We start from the raw sequence: 13,025 nt of genomic DNA, 5'->3' as shown, positions 1-13,025 counted from the left end.
TACATCATAATATAAACCAACATACTGAGCATTTGTGTTTCTGTGAAAGCTGTTTTGCAAGGTTAGTCCAATTTAATACAGTATGGCTTTCCTGGATATATGTAATTAGAATCTGGATAGAGTGAACATGGCTTGAAGAGGATTAACAATTTGTCAGATTTGTTTGATGCATTTGCAGACCACAAGATTATAAAATCCAAGCAGAAGAGGTATTCCCCTCTTCTCCATCTGCAGAGAAATTCCCAAACATAGAAGCACGATTAGTGGCAGGGCCTGCACTGGGGGAGTGCAAAAGCAAGAGAATAAATGTTTTCATTATATATACTAGTAAATATACAGATTACTGCATCATGCTGTTATAGACCTGTTATCACCTTGGGGAGGAGGATGAGTCAGGGGTTGGAACCCTAATCGCCTTCAATGTCTGTGGTGGCTTTTCTTGGGGCTGGGAGCTGCTGCTGTTTTGGTTCAGCATCACTCCTATGACAGTGGCTGCAGAAGAGCTTTTTTTTTTTTTTTTTTTTTTTTTTCCTTCTTCCATTTGTATTTTAAACTAAGAGAAAAGGTGGATAACGAAGCCAAGTGAGAAGTTCATTAAATTTCCCTCTTAGTAAGTGAACCAATAAAGAAGTGATACATTGTTAAAGTTAATCAACCTAAATCACACTAAAACAACACAAGCAGCAGTTTTTGTTTTCAAAATGCTGGAACCAAATTTATTTACATATAAAGATATAAAGGCAGCAGAGAACGAAGCTTTTACCATCATTTAAATGATGGAATTGTGGTTATTTATTGAACATCAAGGATTGGGGTCAGGTGGATTCCACCCTATAGTGCTGAGGGAGTTGGTGGATGTGGTTGCCAAGCCACTCTCTGTCATTCTTTGGCAGTCATGGCTAACCGAGTATCTCCCAGCAAATTGGAGACTGGCAAATGTGACACCCATCTTCAAAAAGGAATGAAAAGATGATCCTGGTAGCTACAGACCCATCAGTCTCACCTCAGTGCCCGGGAAGGTTATGAAATGGTTAATCTTGGGAGCCATCATGGACCAGTTAAAGGTCAACCAGGGGATCAGGCCCAGTTATCATGGGTTGACGAATGGTAAATCCTGTTTGACAAACCTGATTTTGTTCTATGACAAGGTGACCTGCTAGTGGATGAAGGCTGTCAATGTGGTCTACAGGGACTTCAGTAGAGCCTTTGACACTGTCCCTCCACAACATTCTTGTGGAGAGGCTGGCTGCCCATGGTTTGGATAGGCATATGCTCCGCTGGGTGAAACACTGGCTGGATGGCTGGGCCCAAATATTTGTGGTCAATGGAATTAAATCCAGTTGGTGGCCGGTCATGAGTGGTGTCCCCTGGGGCTCGGTACTGTGACTGCTTCTATTTAACATCTTTATTAACATATTTTACATTTACATTTTAACATATTTTACATTTACATTTACCATTCTTTTTAACATCTTTATTTATTATGAGTGCACCCTCAATAAATTTGCAGATGACACCAGGTTGAGAGGGAGTGTTGACCTGCCTGAAGGGAGAAAGGCACTACAGAGGGATCTGGATAGACTTTATAGATGGGTCAATGTTAACTGTATGAATTTCAATAGGGCCAAGTGTCGAGTCCTGCATTTTGATCACAATGACCCCAGGCAACCTTACAGGCTTGGAGAAGAGTGACTAGAAAGCTGCCTGATGGAAAGGGACCTTGGTATACTGATGGATAGTCAGCTGAATATGAGCCAGCAGTGTGCCCAGGTGGCCAAAAGGCCAATGGCATCCTGGTTTGTATCAGAAATGGTGTGGTGAGCAGGACTAGGGAAGTAATCTTGCCCCTGTATTTGGCACTGATGAGGCCTCACCTTGAGTACTCTGTTCAGTTTTGGGCACCTCCATACAGAAAGGACATTGAGGTGCTGGAGCAGGTCCAAAGAATGGCAACAAGGCTTGTGAAGGGCTTGGGGAATATGGCCTATGAGGAGAGACTGAAGGAACTGAGGCTGTTCAGACTGGGGAAAAGGAGGCTGAGGGGAGACTTTATTGCTCTCTTTCAATATCTGAAAGGTGTTTACAGCGAGAGTGGGGTTGGTCTCTTCTCACTGGTGACAGGTGACAGGATAAGAGGAAATGGCCTTGAGTAAGGCCAGAGTAAGTTTAGGTTGGATATAGGCTTTTTACAGCAAGGGTTGTTAAGCACTTGAGTCACCATCCCTGGGTGTGTTTAAAAACCATTTGGATGTGGTGCTCAGGGACATGTTTTAGCAGAGAGTTGTTAGAGTAGTATAGTTAGATCGTGGTTGGACTCGATGATCTTTAAGGTCTTTTCCAACCTGAGCAATTCTATGATTCTATGATTCACCGAAAAGATTCAATTTAAAAGAATTGACTACCTTCCTTTGTGAATTTGTTCTATTTCACAATGGGATTCTCTTGGTCCTCTATTTGGTCCCAAATTTAACATACTGACTGAGATACCTAGCAATTCTAATTTACTAATTTACATCAAGTACTTTGGCAAGTTTTATTCCTTACAGTCATTCCCTTAACTGTTGCTGCCTGGACAAGAGGTTTAGTTTGTTTGCTTGTTTGTTTGTTTGCTTTTTGTAGTCTTGACACTTAGAAAGAGGAATATGTGTCTTTGGGAACCTAATTTGAGCCATGACTTTCAGACCAGGGACTTCAGTGATTACTCTAAGTAGAAGGTTACTTCTAGTCTTCCTGTGATTTTCTTCTAGGCAAATTTCCTCCCTTCTTCCACCAGCTTTTCAGCAAATATTTGTCAGTGGTGCAAAACATATTTATAGGATCTCTTAATATCAGAAAACAATAGCATTAAGGAGGGCTGACTCAGCTGTGTTTGTATCTGTGAAACGTGCTCTTATCTGCTCTTTGTGAGTCAATTCTTGCCACGTCCTCTTCCTTAATTGTTTGCACTTATCTTTACTGTCTTCCATTCCTTTTCATTTTTATTATTGTTAGGGCATAGTTTTAAATAATAGCTCATTTTTGTAATTCTGAATTATTATTAATGTAATCTATTTCTATTGAAATGACCTTTTTTCTCACTAGTATTTTTTTGAAAACTTCAAATCTTTTGTATTCTAAAAGCACCTACATATTGTTTTAAGTTCTTTTCTTTTGCAAGTTTTATCCTACAGTGATGGAGGGCATACTGTTGGCTGTGAAGTATTCTTCTTTAATTACCCTCACTTCTTGCAGTTTTCTTGTGAAGCAACTTTGGCTAATTGTTTAAGACCATTAAAATATTATAATATCTTAATATACTTCCTCGATCACCTTCCCTGCATTTAATTAATCAGAAATGAAACTCTGGACCTCCTGATGTAAATGATAGCACTGATACCAAGGGCCAAGAAGTAAGCTTAGATGTTGTAATAAGAGTTTGCTCATTTGTCTTGTAATTTGCAATGGATCCATTCTTTGCCGTACTAACGTGAGTTAGGTTATAGTCCTTAGCTTCAGGGTATTTCTCTATTTTCACACTCTCAGGCAGCTCCATCCTATCAGTAAACAGAAGATCTAGGACAGTTTTGCCTTTTTTTTCAAATGATGAAATTCTCTCTTTGACACAGTGTGCTTGGATGTATCTGTTTCCCAGCAGATTTATGAGCAGCTAAAATCCCCCATGAAGAAAGTATTTGGTAGCCAAGAATTTTCCATACCCTGCTGTCCTTATGTTTGAGCAGTTTGTAGCTGATATCCACTGTTTTTCAGTTTTGCTTTCTAATTCCCCGTAACACTGTTACTAATTACTTTGAACATCCTTGCAGGAAAAGATGCATGTGCATCGATTAGCCATGTTGCTATAAACAGCAGCACCTTACTGGCTTTATCAGCTTCACAGAATATGCCATCAATTTTTTAAATGAACATGGGGGATTTGTTTGGAAGTCTTGAGTTGTACTACATTGCTGTGATTTACCATGATGCCTTTGCCATTGTTACATATTACTGGCAATTATGGGGAATTAACTAATGCTCATAATTGATCACAATAGCTGATTAAAATGAATTGGTAGAATGAATTTCCTGGGAAGCACTGCTATAGATGCAGTAATGACTAGACATTGACCCAGATTCAGATGGCTTCAATAACACATAAATTCTTTAATCTAATGTTTCCTTCTGGCTAGGTGTCCCTGAAGGCCTCCAAGCCAGTAGGAAACAGAGGAAGAGGAACCTAGGCTAGCTAAATTTGTACTGTTGTGTATGTCCATGCAGCAAGATCACAGCTCTCTTGTGTACAAGTGGAATAGCTGAGGTCTATACTTCCTTAGATTCAAAAATCTGGTCAAAAATTAAAAACCTGCGCACATGGATTCAAAAACTCAAATTCCATCTCTATTACCAATAAAGAATGCTGATTTGATAATTTTTTTAATAGCTAAAATGAATCATTAGAAAGGAAAAAAGAAAATATTCTATTTCTCCATAGGTCTGGCAGGATAAATATGAATAGTTTGATACTTTGCATCTGAGCTTTTGTGGATCTTGGAAACATTACAGAAGTTCTAGTTTTATTATTGCAGATTATTTCTTGAATAATTTTTTTCAATACTTTTTGAGTGTTCACAAATGTACATTGGAACAGTGTTCCTCAATTCTTTCTTCCTGAGCAGTCTGAGTAGAAAGTTAGGTTTGCTTCCAAGTGCTTTGTGAGTACATTTCCATGCACACTGCTCCTCAGACAGTAGACCATGAAACATTTAGGACAGATAATTATGAAGAAACTTCTCTCAAATTTCCACTTAGCAAATGCTAACAGTAAATTTCCATTTGTAAAAGGGCTGAGAAAACATTTCTTTTGTATAGAGTTTTGAAGGAGAGCACAACAATCTGACCTAACTCTTCCTCAAGTTTATGATCTCAAAGGAGCCTTATCTTCATAAACAGCAGTGGATGGATGATGCTGCAAAAGAACTTTCAGTCTTTAGAGTTCAGTCTTTTTTACTTTCTAGCTAATGGATGTGAATCTTACAAATGAATAGGTTAGAGAGTAGAGATGAATACAAGAAAATGATGCATTGGAAAGGAAATTTAAGCACTGCTCCCATGATATGTGTTTTTATTCACCATGACACTGGCTGCAGTCTAGGTGTGAGTCACAGTCCTGTTGCCTACAGTATGCATGCTGTGTGCTCTACAGAAAATGACCATGGAATCCTGGTGCATACCAAATTGAACATGACTTGTGCCCATGCTGCCATATGGCTAATGATAGTTTTGGCTGCACTGGGCAAAATATTGCCAGTAGGTTAAGAGAGATAATCCTTTCCCTCTAACCAACACTGGGGAAGCCACACTTGCAGTCCTGTGTCCAGAGTCCCTGCAATGCAAAAGAAGTCTGGACATACTGGAGAGTTCAATGAGGGCCACCCAGATGACAAAATGCAACACAGAAGGTTCCATCAAAGCATCAGGAAGCACTGCTGTACTGTATGGAGCACAAATTGCCTGGAGAGGTTGTGGAGCCTCTCCTCCTTAGAGATATTCAAAAACTGCCTGGATGTGGTCCTGGACAGCTTGCTCTGAATGTTGTTGCTGGAAAATTTGCTGGACTAGATGAACCCACAGATCCCTTCCAACTTCAAGCAGTCTGTGATACCGTGAACAACAGAGAGAAGACTGCTGGCTCTCGGGAGGAGAATTTTCACTGAGTTTAGATAGTAGGGGAAACAACTATAGAGAAAATTGCAGTGAATCCTGCTCAGCCCAGGAACAGTACTCGTTTAATGCAGAAGAGTCCTGGGAGAGTTTAGCTGCCAAGCTCTAGGAATTTTTCAAGGAGTATATGCAAACTCAGATTTTTTCTTTTCACTTGGGGCATGTCTGCAAAGATGGATGCAAACTGATCTTGAAGCAGAACAATTCACCTAAAACACACCATACTGCAATACTGAGCCGGACCAAATTTGGCGAATTTCCAACTAGCTTACAGCAGGCTGAGTAAGTTTGTGCCCGTCTACAAATTTCCATGTAGTTTCCTCAGATATATTTTATTTCAGAAAATAAATAATTATCATTTTCCTTCCATAATCTATTATATTTTCTCTTTTTGTTGCAATTCCTTATTGTATCTCCAAACTGTCACCACACAAATGAACTTCTCTGTTTATGTATATATCCACAGTATGAAAAATATAATAGCCTAAAAAATTTGGATTTAATGCAAAACAACTGACAAATTAAGGCATACTTTTCTGTCTTAACTTTCCTCCATAATAACATTTGATTGCTTCTGGAAGACTGCAGTGAAATGATTTTTTTTTTTTTTTTAACATTTCTCTTGCAAAATACTTTTTATTTAAGAAAAAAATTGCTTCTCCATGTCTTAGAGTTCTTCTGCAATCTCAATGTACAGTACGTCCTCTTACTGCAATATCTGTTTTAGGGGAAAACTAGCAATCTGGATGGACTGCTTGTGGCATATTAGATTTTATGTATTACAATTAACTTCCCCTCTGAGCCATCTGGTTTACGAATTGTAATAGATTTTAAAATTTTGGCTTGTCCTCCCAATTTACCCAGATTAAGAACACCTTTTTTAGGTTTTACTCCTCAAACATTCACTACATTTTAACTTTCTACTAAAAGTAATGGTTATTGGTATATGAGGTGGTTAATAATCCTGAAATCATAGTTTCAAATATTATTGCGTGGAAGACAAAGCAAAGCAGCACAGAAGGAACCTTTCAAATCCTGCTAATTTTCCTCTGTTTAGAGGAAAACTCACTTTTAACTACAATATTTCCTTGCTTTTAGATGCTTTTATTATAGGTAGCACCATGAATTCTACTATTCTCCATTTATGTATTTGTCTTATATCATACTTATGGTAGCTTGATTTTTATTTTTCTGAGATCGGTATTCCAGTAAAAAAAGGCTTGCTTTAGCTTACCAAAATCAAGATTTTGGGCATGTAAGTTCAAAATAGCAATGCAACAAGTTCAGCAAAGTGTCTAATCAGCACTTGAATTCCCTTGTACTATGTATTTGTCTTCTAAGTATTCTTGATGTCTGCAGGTCTCTGCTGAGGTGCAAATCTACCCTGCTGTTGCAATGAGGCACTAAACTCTGACTGTCATTCCTGAAGCAATGCAGCTTGTACCAGAAGGCATGCTTTGATGCAATGCTTTAAGCAGGTTCACAGTAAATATTAGACTTTTCTTAGATTAGGTGGGTTGAAGTACAGGCCTTGGGGGCTGTAATTTTAGATGAACTTATATCCTGTTTAGTTCCTGCATCAATTGCTTGATCTGCCATAACTTATTTCTTCTGAGAAATCTGAGACTAAACCACTGATAGCCTTGGACTGGGGACTGTGTAAATAGTTATTCCATAGAGTATAAGAAGGTCTTGCGAATTATGTCTCCTCTGAATCCTATACGACAAGTTGTATTTTAGGAAAGCAGACTAAGCAGAGTAATGCACTTTTGGATATCTGTTCCTCACCTCATAGCCCTTTGTGGGGAAAAAAGAGCAGGTGATCTTGCATATCCTGTCTTATATTCTAGCTCTTGGCCTTGGCCAGAACAGAATGTTCTACTAAGGATTTTTGTATCATCTGTACAGTTTCCAAATCATCTTTGAATTCAGAGAAAGCTCTCCTTTTCCAGGCAATTATTCTTATATACATGGATAAAATTTCTCCTATGCTGCATTTTTATCTGATGTCTATTTATCATTCCTTGATTAGCTCCCAGTTTTTGCTAGAAGAGGCAAGTTGTGATATTTAATAAAAAGGCCTTTTAAACATTTATTTCAAGATGAGTTATGCAATTGGAAGTTGATTTTCAAGCTATGATATATTTCATAATAATGTACTCAATTTTTATACTATAATAGTAATCTATAAAACATCATTAAGAACTTTAGTTTCTTTGTTTAGTCATGGTCTGTTTCTAGATGAAGACCACATTTTACATCTGTTGCAACAAGAAGAGTAGTAAGGCAAACTGACAGATAGAGAGATAGAGAAATTTATAGGCAGATTTTCTTAGGGGTCATTATGAGCACTGTGAGTAGGATTAGCCCAAGCAAACTACATTGATGAGGCATGAAGGGAAAGAAGCCTCTCCAGAATCCCAAGACAGAAAATCTGCTGTGCCTGGAAAAGACAGTGCTGTTTTCTACCACTACATGCATGACAAATTCTTCTGCACTATCACTTTCTGAATATCAGGCAGCATTCTGAAAGTTTGTGGTATTATGATGGCACAGGTTGCAAAGAAAGGGGCCTCTTCTGCTCACCAACTTTATTTTATAGTTTTCAGAATCAAGTGGCAGAGAGTGATCTATACATAACAAAAAAAAAAAAAAAAAAAAAAAAAAGGAAGTCTGAAGGTAAACATAATAAAATACAATCATCTGGCTAAACTCCAGAGTAAAAGAATTTCTTCTTAATGGAAATTTCTTACAAGTCAAAAGGGAAAGTCATGGACAGATGGGAAAAGTAATAAATAGCATAAGCTCAATATTGATGTGATTAACACTACTGCAAAGAAGATTCTGTGAAACATGTAACAGATCTTACACAAGACTGATCTAAAAAAGGAGTCCAAGGAAATGGGGAAATAAAATACAAGGTAGGGAGATACTAAGCCTGAGCAGCTGCCTCAGAGTGAGGCATCAGTGGAGAAGATGTAAGAATAAACAATTAAAACAAATGGTAGTACCTTTCCAGATGTTCCTCAGGAATTTGGAAGGACTACAAATATGAAATAGCTGCTTAGTAAACTGTGTGCCTAATCTGTGACTTAAATCAATTCAAGTGTTGTGGAAATTGAAAATGTCTAGGTTCTGTGTGTGACCTCTACAACTACAGATTAGTTAGCTATATCTAATCTCTTGTGCCAAAGGAAATAAAATAGAGTAGCTAAATTTAAGAAGACCTTTACAGAAAGTCCTGCTTTATGTGTCTACATAGAATTAGTTGAGAGTCAGTAAGGCAAAGAGTAATCTGGGCATTTTTCTTACATTAGTTCTCTTGCCAAAGCTTCCTAAAGAAATTAAGCTGCTATGGAATACTACAAAGTATTTTCATATGCTGGTTAAAAGGGAAGAAACTAGGTGCATGAGTGTTTTTAATAATGAAGATTTCTAAGGGGATCCTTTAGGGACTACTGCTGAAATATGAGCTATTCAACATATTTATATATAGACTAGGAAGGCAGATGGATAGTGATGTAGAAAAAGTTTTCATGATAATATTATTTAGAATAGGTACTTTGAAAAGTTACTGCTAGCAGAAAATTCAATTCCTATAGAGATAAAACAGTCTGAAGTGAGCAATACCATGGGTAGCCCTCAAAAGCAATCTGAAAGAAAAAAACATAATGCTATGGAATATTGATAGTTTGGAAATTACTGGAGACTACAAAACAGAAAATATTATGACGTTGTGCAAGATTGTGTCACTCCTCTCAATTATGGTGTGCCATTCTGATCACACTATCTGTATAAGGAGTGTTGGTGAATGGAAGGTTTGGTGAAGGAAAAGAATTACTGAAGGGCTGAGTTGGTCTCTCCATGAGGAAAAAATTAGAAAAAAAAAAGTTAGTTTGAGAATTCTGTAAATTATGGCTGAGAGACTCATACAAACATGGTGAGAATATGAATAGGAAATAATTGTATTTAATCTTTCTAATGAAATAGGAGATAAAGCATTCTAATAAAATGGTCATATGTTAAACAAATGAACAAAAAGAACACTTATTCATATAGCATGCTATTGTGGATCTCACTATCATAAGCTGCTGTACATATCAAGAATAAAATTCATTCAAAAATGAATGTGAAGATTTTGAAGAAAATCCCTCATGGTTATTGTTAAATATGTTGGATGAGAGTTTGGGACTATGAACCACTGAATCACAACCTACAAATGTGGTATTTTTACTTTGGTCTTATATGCTTTTCTGAAGAATCTGCATGTGAGCTTACAGTGACTGGGAAAGAGATGCTGGTTGATTGGGTCTGATCCTCTGAAGTTATCCTTGCTGTGGCAGCTGCAACTTCTCTTACTCTCCTTGGTTTTGCCATAATCTGATGTTTTGGGGAAATTCTAGCAAGAGTTAGCAAATTATTCACTTAACATTAAGCTCTTTTGCATGTGTACACGTGTACAAATTAGTTTGATTCCTTCCAGTGTGTTTGTTAATCAGATTTAATTAGCTTTGATGTACTTCTGTAACCATTATTTGTATACTGTTCTGTCAGAAAGTAGGCATGCTGGATTCTCTTCTACCATGAGTTAGAACCTCTTCAATATTACAGATTTATCCTAAGTCATTCCACCTCTGTTTAAAAACCCTGTTCTGAGATGGAAAGTGACTTAATATATTATTGTTGGATCTATTCCATGAATATCCATGACGTTCTTGGCCTCAGTATCATGAATATTTTATTACATACCAGAACACTCTACATATTGCAGAACCTATTTTTGTGACTAAATTTGGCAGGTGATTGTGCTTTTGCTGTTTCATAGCAGTTATTTGTACTAGTACTACAATAATGCTTAGAACCCCCATGTGGATTAAAGCCCCACGATGTAGACACTTCAGCAGAACTGGAAGACATTTTCTCTCTAAAAATACTGGTAGTCTGAATAGGTTAAACATACAAAAGTGAAAAAAGAAAAAGCAGAGCTTAGCAATGAAGTGACTTACTGCCCATTACAGAACAAACAGATCACAGAAATGAGGACTAAAATCTTCATTTTTTTACGCCAGCTGCTCTCTTGTTCACTCATTTGACTCAAGATAACTGAAGAACACATTTTTTCTTTTTGAAAAACTGGGTATACAAAAAGTATTTATACTTCCTACATTTTATTTATTTTATTTATCAGGCAAAGTGGATTTTGTCGTCTTCCATTTCTAGCATGCAGGTGACACTTAGAAAACACTCTCATTGCAACACTGCAGTTGTTTCCCTATTCTTTTCACAGAATTAGCAACAACAGGATTGCAATATGTTTCTTACCGTAGCCAAAATATATACTTTTTTTTTTTTTTTCTCTTATGACTATAGATTGTGGAAAATCTGTTCTGGCATTGCTAAGATTTTTAATGTAGGGTCAAGGACTTTAAATTCATACATGCATACATATATATATATTTAATACTGTTAGTTTACCATTTGCTATGTCAATGCATACAAAATATTAGAAAGCTTCCACTGATCATAATACGAAAAAGTGACAAAGGGTACAAGGTGTCAGTGTTTAGAGTTATTTGTTCACAGTAAATGTATCCAATAGCAGTACTAAAAAATGACCTTTGAGACCAAGTTAGTTTTTGAATCTCCATGTAAGTCCTGGCATTGCAAACAAGGTACTATGAAAATTTCTACAGATGGGTGCTTAATATGTAAATTAATCTGATTCAGTGAGGATCATGCTAGTCAGTGGCAGTTATAATTATAGATCTTGCTCTACAAATTTGTATGACCACAAAACTACCACACAAACACATGCTTCTTTAAATACTTAAATTATTTACTGTCAGGATTTGTTACGTGTATGCTTCAGCTTGCAAACATTAACTAGGAATCATACATTATGGTGTAGCTAGCATAAAAATAATGTAGTTATATATATATATATACACAAAGAAAAGAATAAAACAATCTGCAGGAATGAAGTGTACCAAAACACATAAAATGAAGTAATCAGACATAACACATCTCTTTGCACATTGCTGTCCTCAGGAAGATAAGATAACAACACAAGTGCAATATTTAGAGAGAACGAAAAAAATGCAGGTATACTCAGATTGAATGTATTTTTTTCAATATGAATAGAGAGGTATGGAAAAACTTCAACACAACCAATGAAAGTTTATTTAAAGCAAATACGTTCACAGCTAATGAGATTTATGTGAATTTTCAACTTTTTTTTTTTTTTTTTTTTTTTTTTTTTCCTGAAGAGTTAAGGGAAGCAACAACCTTGAAAAGCTCATCTGTTCTGGTTACTCATGTCGGAAAACAATCCCCTGCACTTTCTATATCAACATGCAGCACAGAACTCACCATGGTGAATGAACAGCAAATGAAAAATGCATTTTTATTTATTTTTTTTTATTTATTTTCTAGAAAAAAAAAAACCTCTGCTTTAATCCAATTCATACTCAATTGAATAGAATCCTAATTTAAAGAAGATAATTTGAATTTGCATTTCCCTTTAAAAAAGAAAGAAAAGAGAAAGAGGAAAAAAAAGTAAGGAGAAGGAAAAGGAAAAAGGCAGGAATAAGGAATAAGGAAAGGAAAAAGAAAAAGAAAAGGAAAAGAAAAAGGAGAAGGACCAGTGTATATTTTCTTTACAATAATTTTCACAAGTTTAGGGAGTGAAGGGTGCTTATTAAAGTGCAGTTCTGCTGTTTGAGAAAGATTCAAAGTGTACACCTAGTTTATAATGTATATAATGTGAAAAATTGAGCGTCAGCTCCACTGTGTGTGAAATGTTAGGCAAACAGGAAAAAAAAAAAAAAGTTTCAGTGATACAGTTAAACTTCAAGTACAAGCATTTGGACATTTTCTGACGGATTCACGCTGTGGCTTGTCTAAGCTCCCCACAACCACTGAATTCTTAAATATGTTTACTTGGAAAGGTCAATAGCTGGTTATCCTGTAAACTTTTCTGTAGGCTAGATAATAACAAAGTATTAGTTTTTGTTCATCTTTAGTTGTCAGCCACTCACTAGGAGGTATCCAGTGTGCTCATTTTTTCTCAGATTGTAAATGAGAGGGATAAAAGTGGATCAGAGGCAAGCGGTTGACTGTTGTTTCTTTTCTTTTCTTTTCTTTTTTTTTTTTTTTTGAAGGTCCTGAAATAAAACCTCAAGAAAAAGGAAGAGACATTTAATTAAGTCATAACCCTCTACAGCAGCAGCATAAAGTGCATGAAGAAGCAAGTGTATTCAGCATACAGACAACAAAGGAAAGATAAGCTGTTTGTTAAATCTTACAATAGGCTATCTTGGTAACATGAG

Source organism: Phasianus colchicus, chromosome 9 (genome assembly GCF_987193195.1).
Source record: "Phasianus colchicus chromosome 9, bPhaCol1.hap1.1, whole genome shotgun sequence".
Classification (NCBI taxonomy): Eukaryota; Metazoa; Chordata; class Aves; order Galliformes; family Phasianidae; genus Phasianus; species Phasianus colchicus.
The sequence above is the reverse complement of the archived record's forward strand: the minus strand, read 5'-3'. Positions refer to the sequence as shown.